Source organism: Rattus norvegicus, chromosome 19 (assembly GCF_021556685.1).
Source record: "Rattus norvegicus strain SHRSP/BbbUtx chromosome 19, alternate assembly SHRSP_T2T, whole genome shotgun sequence".
Taxonomy (NCBI): Eukaryota; Metazoa; Chordata; class Mammalia; order Rodentia; family Muridae; genus Rattus; species Rattus norvegicus.
Genome location: NC_141552.1, coordinates 31,967,807 through 31,977,929, shown reverse-complemented (window position 1 = coordinate 31,977,929; position 10,123 = coordinate 31,967,807). Strand labels below are relative to the sequence as shown.

Sequence of the window (10,123 nt, the reverse complement as noted above, 5' to 3'; positions counted from 1 at the left end):
GCCTATTCCTGCCCCTCCTGCCAATCTGTATGCTGAAGTGGCATAATTTTTGGACAGGACGCAGCTATGGTTTTCTTTCTTTCTTTCTTTTTTTCCCTCTGTGTGTGTGTGTGTGTGTGTGTGTGTGTGTGTGTGTGTGTGTGTGCGTGCTTTGTTTTTTTGTTTTTTGTTTATTTTTTTGTATGAATGTTTTTTATTTTTGGCTCAGGTGAAAGAGTTTCTACAGAACTGATTTCTCAGAACAATAAGTCACCAGAGAGGGTCACTGGTCATTTAAAGTGCTCCAGAGAGGATTTTTTTTTAGTGTAATAAATATATTTTAAAGGTACTGCCCAATGGCCAAGAGCCTGACCCATAACTCCATTTTTAGCTCAACAGCCTTGTTTTTATCGCCCCTTAGTGCCTCACTTTTAAAGTGACAGGAAACCAATTTCTGATTACAAATCAATGGGTTAGGATGTCACCCTTGGACACTGAATGCAGCTGTAAATCCTCCAAGTTGCCCGTGATGCTGGGAAACTGGGGGTTGGGGAGTAAAGAAAGTTGCCTTGTACAAGGAGGGTGGAAATGCCTGTGTTAACGTAGTGTTTAATATCTCCATCTTGGGGAAGACCCAGGCTGTACCAGCATACGTGCAACTCCTTGCAGCCGACCAGCCCAGCGACTAACAGGGTGAGTTGACCATGCAGGCCAGAAGAGCCTGTAAATTTTCCATTTTGCTCGGGAGGCCGTGACCCTGTCCTGCTGAGGAGCAAGTGGGATCTCTGTCTCCTGGACACATTCCACCTTTGCCATATCATGTTAACCAAAATACCTGTGTTCTTGTCATGTAAGACACCTTTTGATGGTGCACCTTTTTTCCCTCTAAGCTTTTAAGGTAATCTTAGAGAAATCATCAAGCTATAAAAAGAAATCAATAAAAACAGAAAAGGTTCCCATCACCCCGAAAGAAATCCATAATGTTTGCATTTTAATAGAGACGCTACAGGGGCAGACCCGTCATTTTCTTTCTGATGTGGTCCTTTGATTTCCCTCGCAGCTCACAGGGCTCTTGACTTCTTTGAGAAAAGGGATTATTGAATTGTGTGTCTCCCTCAGATGTACTTGATCACTCAAGTATCTGTACTTACGAATGTTAGAGTCTGTTCAGCTGTTGTCTCTTTGGGAGCTCATCATGCCTGTCATCTTAATATTAATTGGGTTTTGTGTTGGAATCTCAAGCCCCACATTGAGTGGCTTTCAAGAGAGAAGATTACGCTCAAAGCCAGATACAAAGACAAACAAATTTAGCATAACAATTATCATAATTGCAGAAACATTCTGCCGCAAAATCTAAGTGAAGCTGATTAAGAGCCCTTCTGCGTTATCAAATATTAATCTGGTGTCTACAGTCTAACCTGGCTGAACCTAAGAGGCTTCGTATGGTTTTATGTATTCAGAGGCTTCCAGAAGCTGGACGGAGACAACCTAATAGCACGAGACGGCCAAGCCTGGATGGTAAAAGGATCTTTGCTGAATGTAATCCACTTAAATTGAAAGTAGTAACAGATAAGATCATAAACCTGAAATCAGAATTAAAACCTATCCTGCCAGTGAGACCTTTTTTTTTTGCGTTAATTCCAACCACATGGTCACTCTGAAATGTATTGCGGAAAAAGGATTCTTACTATGCTTTGCATCTCAAAAACAAGGTCAGTATCTTTATGGTCAGTCATCACAATAAAAGGCACAGTCACCCAAACCTTCCCTCCCAGGCTTTCCTGATACCCATACAATGTTGGAAGCTGGAGCGTTCCTGCTAAGTCGGAGAGTTCATTTTATTAGTAATTTTCAGCGGCTTTTAGTTTAATTGCACAATTTCCCCAATTATTAAAGTTCGCCCTGCGTACTTAAGTTCATTAGCCATTGTCAAATGGGCAAATTACTTTGCAATTTTAATATTTGTTGGACAAAGTACGCTAATAGAATCACTCTCCAGACCCAGCCTTCACTTCGCCACAGCTCGGAGTGCAGCTGTGATAGGTGCCTGGAATTCCGTCTCCTTTTCCTCTTTCTTTAGGACTGTCTCCCTCCTGCTCACGACTTCAGGCACACAGGTAGGCTTTTCTGTCTGTTGACTTCGGAGTAGGGGAGCCCAGGAGGCCAACAGTAGCACTGATAGCATTGTTGCCATAAATACATATGAAAAAAGTATCCAGGGTGGTCAACTTCTCAGACAGGAGAATCTTGCATAAGTAACATAGTCACGTACATGTATCAACCTATAGCAATAAGACTGGACTTGTCTGGACTTGTCAATAATCAATAAATCAGCTTTTCAGTCATGTACATTTAGATCACTGTACTAACACATCACTGTATTAGCTATGCTAACATATTTTGCATGTATGCTAACAAATTTTGCATGTTTGCTAACATATTGTGCACATGCAAAATATGTTAGCATAGGTAATACAGTGATGTGTTATATATATACACACACATGTATGCATATTTAAATTTTTCCACAGTCTAAGTGCTGACAAGACTCTCTGTGACAATTTCTCTCTCTCACACACACATTCATAACTCACTATATTACACTGAGCTGCTCAGTATGTGTGTGTGTGTGTGTGTGTGTGTGTGTGTGTGTGTGTGTGTGTGTGTAGGCTGGACTTAAATAGACATGCTTACCCTTGCAACCAAAACACCACTTTCTACTGGCTTTGCCCCTTGCATTTCTGAGAGCCCTCTCCGTGCCCCAGCACAGCTCTCATTTGATTAATGATGCTGGGTTTGCTCCCTGGCAGTGCCACCCCACCCATCCTCTAGGGATGCCGATTGTTGAAATGTACCAGTATCACTAGTCTAAAAACATGTGACCCCACCTGCTGCCGACTGTGTACCCTGTGCATAGAGACTCAACTCCAAAATATCTGGGTACTGAGGCTTCCAGCCCTAGAGGACAAAACCCTGCCAGCACGGCTTATCTCCCCAATAATTAGGCTTGTGTTTCTGCTTTATTAACTCCAATACAACAGCCCCCTGCCCTCTGTCACCAAGGAGACTAATAGATGACAGTCACTGTGATTTGGAAGCCATACAAATTAAATGACTGAAGTGAGAGGAAGGGAAGTTAAGGCAAGTGGTGTCAAGATAAGGCAGTCCATCATTTACATAGGAGTTTTTCTAACGTTAAGCGGGTGGGGGGGCGGGGCCGGGTGTGTGTGGGGGCGGGGCTTCATTTTCCACGTGTCAATGCTACAGTGTTAAAACAAATCATCCCAGCTTCCCCATTCGAGCTCAATGACAGGGAATTCCCAGATGTTTCTAGCAGTAATTGATGGTCGATGCCTGAAACCAGGATTGCCTTTCCTTCTCCCAAATATCCAGGCCTTTTTTTTTTTAAACTTTTCCCCAAGATGAGCTTTTCTTCTGTTTTCTGTGTGCGTGAGTCCATGTGCCATGTGAACCTTCTCCCACGGGGAGTCAACAGGTCTAAATCTTCATCTTCCCTGGGGCGGATTTGTGATGCATTTTTAACCTCGTGTTTTTCCTTTCAGGGATTTTGCCCCCCCACCCGCCCCCCCCATAGGGGGAGGGGAGACATCATCACACACCTTCTGTACAATTAAAACTACCCAAAACCAAAATATCGGAGGCGGTGGTGTGCATCCAGTCATGCCAGTTTCCACCAGTCTTCTTGGAGCTGTGTACAGTGATAGGATTTAAGCAGCCATGTTAGCTCTGGCTGCATAGCTGCCGGGGCTGGAGAAATCTGATGAGATGTGATTATCTCCATGCAGAAATACCAGGGTGGTTGGAAGATAATTTGAAATGAAGTTAAAAATGAAATGACACTAAAGCTTCTCTCCCTTGTGTCAAAACAATCACATCTTCTCTGTTCCTTTCTTCTTCTCCCCTTTCACTTTGATGACACCAGCTCACACTGGGGGTGGAGACACACCTCCTTGCAAACTGTAATCCTTGGCTAATTTTAAATTTCAGATGATTCTGTTTGAAAGACAGCTCTAAGTTTTGATCCAAAAAAAAAAAAAAAATCAGCTTCCGGAGATCGCAGAGAGAAGCTGCCATTCTGGCTTTACTGAGTAAAGCCTTAGACACTGCTATGACTCACAGACCCGAAATTTCCTTTCCCCATGCTAGCACTGTTCAGGTATGAATAGCATGTCTTGATAATAAATGACATTTGGTTGCAAAAAATGTCTCTGAACTTTAGCTTAAAGGAAGTGAAAACATTTAAATAAATTTAAAATGTTAAACACTGTACTTATTGAATCATTGCAAATGGAGTTACTGTGTCAAGTGACAAGTTTTTAAAACTATGTAAATACTTCTTACTTTAAAAAGATGTATTTTAGTTCTAGATATAAGGCTATGCATTATCTAAGCTGGTAGCAATAATTCACAATTTACAAAACCAACAGTGAGGGGTTGGGGATTTAACTCAGTGGTAGAGCACTTGCCTAGCAAGCGCAAGGCCTTGGATTTGGTCCTCAGCTTTGGAGAGGAGGTGGCATGGGGTGGGAGAGACAACATAACAAAATTAACAGTGTATATTGACTGCAATAATTAATATTATGCCCCTGTGCACAGATGCAGTAATCAGATCCCTTGATGAAAACTTTTTAAAATTCTAAAGTGAGATTTCGGTCTTGTGCTTTTTCTTCCTTTCTTTCTTTCTTTCTTTCTTTCTTTCTTTCTTTCTTTCTTTCTTTCTTTCTTTCTTTTGTATAAAATGTAGCTGGGTTCTTCTGCAAGCTTCAAAAGTTCCAGCAGCATTGTGGAAAACAAAGTTTAGAGTTAGTTTGCACAGGACTATACAGCTCTGTGTTCACTACAAGGGTGGGGGTCATAAAAGCAGAATTCACTGTGGGCAGAGGGAAAGTTTTTAAAGCTCTATGCACCCAGTCGTCAGTCACTTAAGAGTAGGATCTGCAGGCCCCCCCCTGCTCCCCCCTTTTCTTTCCATTCTGCAGTGCTAGAGATGTTTATACCGATAGAGGGATGACACTTAGTTATATTTACCCGTTCTAGGTCCATTTAATCCCCCGCTGTTTTCACTCCCATCAAATCCATTATCCCAAACAATGCTACATGTATCTTATTGGAGTTGCGTGCAGACTGGCCTTGTTTACTCTGAGAAGACAAATTTTATGGCAACAATTAATTCATAGTCCAACCTCACCAACGCAGGCCCTGGGCTAGAGAAGCTGCCCCAGTGGTTCCTCCCGTCTGCTCATCTCACTGCTGCTTAACTTGGTCCAACTCTGGGTCTGTCTCCCCCACGTCCCCAATTTTTCTTCACAGTTTTACATTTATGGTCATGGAGCCCATGTGTTTCCAGAGGTCACACAAAGGAGCCCCATCTTCCAGCAGCCAAAGGCTTTTTCTCTCTCTTTTCTTGAAAATGGCTTGATTTTATTCCTAATACAATTCAGGCTTTCTTTTAAGCCCAATTTTTAAAAAGAAAAGTTAAATAAATGAATTAAAAAATAAAGAAAAGAAAGAGAAAAGGAGAAGACATAATAATAATAATAATAATAATAATAATAATAATAATAATAATAGGGGAGGGAGAAGAGAAAGGGAGAAGGAAGAGAAGGAAGAGGAGGAAGGGAAGGAGGAGGAGGAGGAGCACTCCCTTGTTTGTTTAGAAAGAAAATCTTAGGTGATCTTCCTACTTACTTTTTTTCCTTTTCAGCACTTCTTTGTCTCCCAGAGCATGTTGTCTGCTAATATGGAGGCTGAACAAGCGATTTGATCAGAAAATGCAGACCTGCGCTAGCTCACAGCCAACAGTAAGGGTGAGGGTATCATGTGTGTTTGAAACTCCTGGTTTCACTAGGAAAAAGAAAGATGCCGTGTGGTAAACTTTAACATCGACGCCTTAGCACAGCCAGAACTAAGGCTCAGACTAAAGGAAATCACCACTTAATTCCACAAACATTGTTGCAGCCCAGGAATGGCACACAGACACACACAGAGACACACACTGAGACACACGGACACACACTCAAAACTTTTGAGAGGTCCCCTCCCCAGCGCCAGCCGAGCACACCAGGATCATAACGTGCTGCGCAGCGCCATCTGCTGGCGGCGGGTGCGTCACCTAAATCGCTCAGTGTCGCTGCGGGCTGTACTAGGTAAGCGTAAGGGTCTCAGAACCTTTCTCCCTCGGGGTTCGGGCTACCGGCCAGTCCTGCCCGCACAAAACCATAAAGAGCAGGCAAGCGGCGCTGTGTAGGAGAGAAAACTGGGCAGGAGAAGCCGTTTCTCAAGGCCTGTTGAGTGTGTAAACCCGGGAAGATGGATAGGTTTGTAAAAGGTCCTCAGAGATTTTGCCCAGGTTTTCAGCATCCAAGAAGCGAGATTTCTTTGCGTGCAAGCACAGGATGCCTCTCCCCTTTTGTTTCTGTCTGTCAGCAAGGTATCCACAGGCCTGTCTTCACGTGTACTGTGTGCCCCAGAGTTGCTGAGCAGTTCCCAGAAACAGCTTTGGGATCTAGGCCGTTGCTTTCCTGTTGCCTTTAGAGGGGAAAGGGGACATCAGGCTGCCTTCACTCATCCGGCTCACGAACCTCTGCAGGAGAGTCCTCCCCAGGGGCAGAATCTGAGCTACAGTGGACTCCGCACTCATACCTGGACTACATGGACCAGCAAGCAGTCTCTCTGAGGAAGCCCCTACTCCCACCTCTGAAGATGAGTACCATCTTATCCACGATGGCTCTTTAAGGCCCTCATGTGGGCAGGAATCTCAGCAGGTCCCCCTTGTCCCTCTCTCTCCTAGGTCACCCCAGGCACACAAAGCAGGTTTAGAAGCAAGGGCAGGAGCAGCTCCTTTCCCACCTTCCACAGGCCACTTGTTCCTACCCTGGCTGGGGTTTCTCTGGGATTCCTGGAAGACAGCGTTAAATAATTTCCCCAGTTGCTCTCACTTTCGCCCCAAACCGAGTTAGATTTTTTAGAAAGGAATACAAGGACTTTAGCCTAGGTTTAACTGATGAAACAAGCTAGGCAAGCAAATTTGAAATGCAGATGAGGAGCGAAGGTGTTTTGCTGTCACGGAATGTCCCTCCTGTTTTCCTTTCTCCCTCCTTCCCTTTCTTCTCTTCTCTCTCCTTTCTCCCTTTTTCCCTTTCTCCTTCCTTCCCTATTCTCTCTTCCTCCCAGCTTCCCTCCCTCCCATCTTTCCTCTGTACCTCTCTTCCTCCCTCCCTCCCTCCCTCTCTCCTCCTCTCTGCCTTACTCCTTGCTTGTGTTACTCTGCTCCCTCCAGCTCCCTCCCTCTCATCTTTTTCTATCCTTTTCTCCTTTCTTTCTTTGCCTCCAGCTCTCTTCGTCTCTCCCTTTTTTCCTCCTTCCCTCTCTCCTTGTCTCTTGCTTTCTTCCTTTTTTTTTTCCCTTCTTACCTCAATGCTCTGTCAGGGCCCTGTAGCACAAGTCTTTAGATGGGAACTGGACTTGACAGAGACAAAGTAATTTGCCCTGCTACACAGTGAGGTCAAGGTAGCCGAGCCAGAAATGAGTTCTCTAAATTCAGTCTGGGTCTTGGTCGCCAGTATTAGCTCTTCTCCTCTAGAACAACCCACAGGGTAGGACACCCAGTCACAGAGCCAGGCCTTACAGAGTCATCCCAGGGACCGAGAACCATCAAGAAAAATGGCATTCCTTTGTAAATACCCATCTGGTCACCTGAGCAACTTTACCACAGTGAGTTGTCCCATGGTGGCCCCTCTTATGGAGGAGCTCCAAACTTTTCTGTGACCGTTGTTCCAATTTATTTAAAGGATTTGTCTATCAAGTGATTCTAAACGCTTGCCTTACAGGGAAATGCTAACTGCCCCCCCCCCCCCGATCAAAAGTCTTGTTTTCTTGGATTTTGTAGGTAGATGCTATTTGAATTAGACAAATTAGTTCATGTTGCTAGATACTATTCCACAGGCCTGCAATTGTTTCTATCTTGAGACTTCTACACGCGCAGCAAAGCTTGGATCTGTGTCAAGTGAACCCTGGGGCTGCAGGCTCGGTTACTTCCACACAGCCTTGCCTCTGCCACTTACTATGGCTAAGCTGTGTCTTCCTTCTTTTGAAATTGGAGGGATCAATTCTTGTATCTAATCCGGACCTAAAATGCTAGGTTTCTAAAAACCGTCCCCTTGCACTACCATTTGTTGATGTTCTACCTGGCATGGAGCAGGGAAAACTGCACCCCAGTCCTCAGTGGCACCGGGGACAATGGCCAAGCAGCCTGGGTTCCCCAAAGCAGTGGGCACTGAAATCGCATTTGTATTTAAAGGGAGAAAAATGGTGCTGATGAGGCTAAGTTAATGGAGGAAAAGGTCTGCTTCGCCCACAACACTGATGTCTACAAGGTAAGAACGTAGCTAACGAAGGCTCCTGAGAAGCAGGGACTGTGTCCTGGCTGCTGTGCTTGAGCACAGACTCTGGGGCTAAATGGGCCATAGCGACAAGAAGTTCCAAGATAATGGGCTGGGTCTTTTACAGCCACATCCCAAAGGCCCAGACATGGCTCCCCACACAAGGTTCTCCCGTTCTTCCCAACAGGAGAAAAGGAGCAGGGAGAGACGTGACCCCTTCTGCATCTGAAAGCTGAGGTCTCACAGTTTTCTAACACACCAGAAAGAGAAACAATCAAAGGTGTGGAGGAGGTGATAAAAGTTCGCTTCCCTCACTCGCTCTCTTTTTTCGCTCTTCTTCCTTCAGTCTCTCTGCAGGTGTCAGCCTTTATAGGGAGCGGCCCGGTAAAACAAAGATGGCGCCAACATCCAGCCCCGTCTGGATATAAACAACTTATCGCGCATGCGCAGGCTTGTCCCCTTGCCAGGGCGGCCATAGGTTATCCGGCGCCCTCCTGTGGTGAACAACAGTACTGCGCATGTGCGGGTTTGTACCTGGTGTCAATCTGGCCGGGGCGGTACCATGCTAATGGGGTGGTTCATGCTCTGCCAATCCCTGGAGGACAAGTAGCAGGGGTGCTAGTGCGGTGATTCGTGCTCCGCCAATCCCTGAAAGACAATTAGCATAGCCCCAGCCTGCTGTGTATATAAGGCGAGCGCTTTTGCCGCTCGAGGTCCCCATATCAGCAATGAGGTGGTCCTGCAATAAAGGCTGTTGAGAAGAGTCAGACCGTGTTGCATCTTCCTTGCAGGCCGAGGTGGGCGCGATAAGCCTTGAACTTCCTTCTGTGAGAAAATCACAAGGGGCAGTGGGGAGCCGGAAGGCTGGAGAACACAGGTTGCCTTTGCAAAGGGTGCCGCCTGTTCTTCGGGCCTGGTTTCCCAAGCCCAGACTCTGTTCATATCCCTGACTCCATAATGCATATCAAGCACTTGAGTATGTGCAGCACCTCACTAAAGGGGGCCCATGAGAGTGGGGTCCTTGCTCTGCAACATGGCAGCCGCACAGAGTATTTCTTCTGCAATGTCTTCCAGTCACTTGGAGCTGGTTCTCTAAGTCAATGGTTCCCAACCTGTGCACCACAACCCCTACAGGAGTGGCTTGTCGGACATCCTGCACGTCAGATATTTACACTGGGATTCATAACAGTAGCCAGACTATAGTTATGAAGTAGCATCAAAGTAATTTTACTTGGGGGTCACCACAACGCGAGGAACCGTATTCAAGGGCTGCAGCATCAGGAAGGTTGAGAACCACTGCTTTAAGGAGGGACTTTTGCTTCTTTTCCTGTTCCATTTGGAGAGGCTATTGGCCAGGTCTGAACTTAACTAAAAATGCACGCAGGGCCGGGCAAATGTTAACTATTGAATGACTACAATTCAAAGAACTCACTGAGAAGAAAGAAGCGATTGAACAGCTCGACCAAGGAGACGCATAAGGTTGCTTTCTTGAAGGTTAAAACTCCCTCTTGGTGCCGTTGGTGAGTATTTGAAAGACCTCACTGGGCAAGATGGGGTCTGCATTCAGACCGGATAGTGCTTTATCCCCACTTTAGGGAGGAGTAAATTGAGGCCTAAGGAAATTTAGAAACTAGAATAATCAAAATGCTTCTAAAGAGTGAGACAGAACCGGAAAGTCACTTCACTAATTCAAACATCTCCATTCTCAGTGAGCTCTGATTAGGGGCATTCGCTGCTGTGTG

The 10,123-nt window shown here is 45.4% G+C and overlaps 1 long non-coding RNA gene across 1 annotated transcript; it reads right to left on the bottom strand.

Annotated features, from left to right (window-relative positions):
• Positions 1-1,672: 1,672 nt before the first annotated feature.
• On the bottom strand, positions 1,673-7,964 carry LOC102553117 (uncharacterized). The gene is made up of 4 exons (XR_015643562.1): positions 7,413-7,964; positions 5,689-5,844; positions 5,029-5,139; positions 1,673-4,761 (listed from the first exon to the last, which is right to left on the bottom strand). It is a non-coding gene; the product is annotated as an uncharacterized LOC102553117 (long non-coding RNA).
• Positions 7,965-10,123: the final 2,159 nt, after the last annotated feature.